The sequence below is a fragment of the Populus nigra genome, chromosome 2 (assembly GCF_951802175.1).
Source record: "Populus nigra chromosome 2, ddPopNigr1.1, whole genome shotgun sequence".
Classification (NCBI taxonomy): Eukaryota; Viridiplantae; Streptophyta; class Magnoliopsida; order Malpighiales; family Salicaceae; genus Populus; species Populus nigra.
In genome coordinates, this window is record NC_084853.1 from 6,656,572 (window position 1) to 6,661,571 (window position 5,000).

Below are 5,000 nucleotides of genomic sequence, written 5' to 3' on the forward strand. Positions count from 1 at the left end.
TTGCGAGCACGGGCAGCTGCCACCGCAGCCGGAGGCGAAGGATCTCGAAGGGACAAGGGACAGGCCGCGGGGGGGAACGACAGGGACAATCATGCGGGGGGCTGTCAGCCCCGGCTCGCAAGACGGAGGCCAGGCCTCGGCAGCGGGCACGTCACGCCACGAGGTCGGGGATTGCGAGGAGAGCCAACGCATGGGCGCGCGCACGGCAATTTAATGCCACGCCCACGCCAGCGTAGAGCTCTCCTCGCAATCCCCAAGCTCGGCGGTCCGCACCAGCCACGTCGGCCAGGCCTCCGACTTGCGAGCAGGGGCAGCGGCCACCGCCGCCGTGACGTCGCGGCAAGCAGACAGCCGCGCAGCAGCTGCCAGCACCTTGGCACAAGCACGGCAAATGAATGCCACGCCCACGCCGCGGATAAGCAGCCCCAACGCGCCCGACGGCTTGGAGCGGGTCCCGAAGACGGTGGCCGGAATCGGGTCGTCGCCGGCCGGAAAACGGGTCATCGATGCCAGCAATACTTCGGGCCATGAGGCCCCCCACCTTAGTCCGAGTTTAGCAACAGCCCACATATCCCCCGCGGCAGGCCTATGGGCGCCAGGCCAGCGCGCCCCATGGCCAGTCAGGGGGCACCCCCCTAAAGAGCAATAAGTGTCATTGAAGCTCTGGCAGGGGGAGACACTACTAGGTCCCAGCTGTCACCCCCCCTCTAAAAAATTCATTTCTTGGTATTTTGAGCTGAAATTTTGCACAGAGGTTGGCAAAAATCCAATCCAACTTTATTAATTTTTCCAGAATTTTTCGAGGTCGGGAAGTATTTTTTTTTATTTTCCTACCATTAAAAATCGAGGAAATCGGAAAAAATAGGAACCGGCTCGGAATGACCCCAAATTCAGTGGGCAGCCTCATAAAAATATGGCTGATTTTACTGGATTGATTTCATGTGGAAAGCACGACGTTTTGTTGTAGGAATGCGGGAACCCCGGCGGCTCGCCTGCCGCGGCCAGCGACGTCGGGCTGGCCCCTGCAGCGCCTAGCCTCTCCCACGCGGGGGGCAGGCCAGAACGCGGGGGGCCAGGGCCCGAAGGCAGCCCCCCCGCGGGCGAGAGAGCAAGCCAGCAGGGGCTGTCGCCTGCCGCGGCCAGCGACGTCGGGCTGGCCCCTGCAGCGCCTAGCCTCTCCCACGCGGGGGGCAGGCCAGAACGCGGGGGGCCAGGGCCCGAAGGCAGCCCCCCCGCGGGCGAGAGAGCAAGCCAGCAGGGGCTGTCGCCTGCCGCGGCCAGCGACGTCGGGCTGGCCCCTGCCGCGGCCAGCGATGTCGGGCTGTCGCCTGCCGCGGCCAGCGACGTCGGGCTGGCCCCTGCAGCGCCTAGCCTCTCCCACGCAGGGGGCAGGCCAGAACGCGGGGGGCCAGGGCCCGAAGGCAGCCCCCCCGCGGGCGAGAGAGCAAGCCAGCAGGGGCTGTCCGCGCGTCGCGCAGCGCGGCATGGCTGCGGGGGCGCGCGCGCGCGCGCCCAAGCGCCCAAGGGCCCCCAAGGGCCCCAGGCCCTCAGGCCCCAGCGCCCCAGCGCCCAGCGCGGGCGGGCGCGCGCGCGCGTGTGGTCTTTGAGGGGCGCCGGCCTGGTGGCTCCCTAAAGAGCAATAAGTGTCATTGCAGCTCTGGCAGGGGGAGACACTACTAGGTCCCAGCTGTCACCCCCCCTCTAAAAAATTCATTTCTTGGTATTTTGAGCTGAAATTTTGCACAGAGGTTGGCAAAAATCCAATCCACCTTCATTAATTTTCCCAGAATTTTTCGAGGTCGGGAAGTATTTGTTTTAATTTTCCTACCATTAGAAATCGAGTAAATCCGCAAAACTAGGAACCGGCCCGGAATGACCCCAAATTCAGTGGGCAGCCTCATAAAAATATGGCTGATTTTACTGGATTGGTTTCATGTGGAAAGCACGACGTTTTCTTGTAGGAATGCGGGAACCCCGGCAGCTCGCCTGCCGCGGCCAGCGACGTCGGGGACGCTGGCCTGCGCTGTCGAGCCCGCGAGGGCTGTCTCCGCGGCAGGCCCCCCCTGAACGGGGCACGACAGGCCACCGCGCTGGCTCGTCCAGCGTCGACAGTCCCTCGTCCAGGTTTCAGATCGCGCCAAGTCGAACCCATGACCTGCTCAAGCCATCGTGCGCTGCCGAATTCGCATCTGCGTGTAGGCTGCCATTCCACGCGGCAGCCCCTGTTTTCGTCAGCGTGCCCCCCTGACGAATTTTCCTGCCTGGCCCAGTCCAGCGTCCAGCCCCTGTTCGTCGAAAAATCTGCGCTGCCGATTTTCCACGCGGCAGCCCCTCTTTTCGTCAGCGTGCCCCCCTGACGAATTTTCCTGCCTGGCCCGGCCAGTCCAGCCCCTGTTCGTCGAAAAATCTGCGCTGCCGATTTTCCACGCGGCAGCCCCTCTTTTCGTCAGCGTGCCCCCCTGACGAATTTTCCTGCCTGGCCCGGCCGGTCCAGCATCCAGCCCCTGTTCGTCGAAAAATCTGCGCTGCCGATTTTCCACGCGGCAGCCCCTGTTTTCCTCAGCGTGCCCCCCTGACGAATGTTCGTCGAAAAATCTGCGCTGCCGATTTTCCACGCGGCAGCCCCTCTTTTCGTCAGCGTGCCCCCCTGACGAATGTTCGTCGAAAAATCTGCGCTGCCGATTTTCCACGCGGCAGCCCCTCTTTTCGTCAGCGTGCCCCCCTGACGAATTTTCCTGCCTGGCCCGGCCGGTCCAGCCCCTGTTCGTCGAAAAATCTGCGCTGCCGATTTTCCACGCGGCAGCCCCTCTTTTCGTCAGCGTGCCCCCCTGACGAATTTTCCTGCCTGGCCCGGCCGGTCCAGCCCCTGTTCGTCGAAAAATCTGCGCTGCCGATTTTCCACGCGGCAGCCCCTCTTTTCGTCAGCGTGCCCCCCTGACGAATTTTCCTGCCTGGCCCGGCCGGTCCAGCCCCTGTTCGTCGAAAAATCTGCGCTGCCGATTTTCCACGCGGCAGCCCCTCTTTTCGTCAGCGTGCCCCCCTGACGAATTTTCCTGCCTGGCCCGGCCGGTCCAGCCCCTGTTCGTCGAAAAATCTGCGCTGCCGATTTTCCACTCCGCAGCCCCTGTTTTCGTCAGCGTGGCCCCCTGACGAATTTTCCTGCCTGGCCCGGCCAGTCCAGCGCCCAGCCCCTGTTCGTCGAAAAATCTGCGCTGCCGATTTTCCCCGACGAACCTGCAGCTGCACAAATCCGCGCTGCCACTGCCCCATTGTCTGGACCAACAGTCTTTTCCATCAAGCCCTGGACTATAAATCGTCCAGACTCATCGCCAGCACCCGCTGCCGATTCTGCCGACTTTGCCGATTTCGTCGGCGCTGCCGATTCCAACACTGCACCCACCGTGTCTAAACCAGCGCTGTTTCGTCAGCGTGTCCCCTTGACGAATTTCCCTGCCTGGCCTGGACAGTCCATCTTCCAGCCCATGTTCATCGAAAAATCTGCGCTGCCGATTTCCCCGACGAACCTGCAGCTGCACAAATCTGCGCTGCCGATTTCCCCCCCTGTCGGCATGGCTGCCGCTGCCCCGATGTCCAGGCCAACAGTCTTTTTTGTCGACTTTGCCGATTTTGTCCGCGCTGCCGATTCCAACACTACCCCCTGCATCCAAACCAGCATTGTTTCGTCAGCTCTTCCCCTGACGATTTTAGCCCTGTAACAAACAGTAGGCCTCCAATCCCGCCAACGGGAGCCAAGTTGATAGGGAAGAGAATTGAATGACGCGCCTGGTCCTCGCACCCCGCCACCCGAGGGGCCTTTTTCCCGGCAGCCTCTGAAAAACTCTAGCTTTCACGGTCCTCGCCGCCCCTCACCACCATGGCAGGCCTCTAATCCCACCCATCAGCAGTTGTAGCCGATAGGGCAGTGATTTGAATGACGCGTCGCGGGCCGCCGGGTCATCTCACCCGGCCATTAATTGGAGCGTTTTTGGCTGGCCGAGGATGGGGGGATGGATCTCTTCTTCCGAAAAAGCAAACAGTACATCGGGAGTTATGTTGACGGGGCATGGAATTGAATGACCCGTCGCGGGCCGCCGGGTCATCTCACCCGGCCATCCCGGGGAGCGTTTTTCCCGGCAGCATCGGGGAAACTCTTGCTTTCACTGCCCGCTGCCCAAGTCCCCACTCGCATCGGCCCCCCGCGCCAACAAGCCAACGCTGCCGAATCGGCAGACACTGCTGCCGAATCTGCCGACACTGCCCCGCGGGCTGCCACTGCCCCAGTGTCTAAACCAGCGGTCTTTCTCATCGAGCCTTGGACTATCCAGTCCGTCCTGACTCATCGCCAGCACCTGCTGCCGATTCTGCCGACTTTGCCGATTTTCTCGGCGCTGCCGATTCCAACACTGCGCCCACCGTGTCTGAACCAGCGCTGTTTCGTCAGCGTGTCCCCTCGACGAATTTTCCTGCCTGGCCTGGACAGTCCACCGTCCAGCCCGTGTTCGTCGAAAAATCTGCGCTGCCGATTCTGCCGACTTTGCCGATTTCGTCGGCGCTGCCGATTCCAACACTGCCCGCCGTGCCTGAACCAGCGCTGTTTCGTCAGCGTGTCCCCTCGACAAATTTTCCTGCCTGGCCTGGACAGTCCATCGCCCAGCCCATGTTCGTCGCAAAATCTGCGCTGCCGATTTTCCCCGACGAACCTGCAGCCGCACAAATCTGCGCTGCCGAATCTGCCGACACTGTCCCGCGGGCTGCCACTGCCCCAGTGTCTAAACCAGCAGTCTTTCTCGTCGAGCCTTGGACTATCCAGCCCGTCCAGACCCATCGCCAGCACCCGCTGCCGATTCTGCCGACTGTGCCGATTTCGTCGGCGCTGCCGATTCCACCACTGCCCGCCGTGCCTGAACCAGCGCTGTTTCGTCAGCGTGTCCCCTCGATGAATTTTCCTGCATGGCCCGGCCAGTCCAGCGTCCAGCCCATGTTCGTCGAAAAATCTGCGC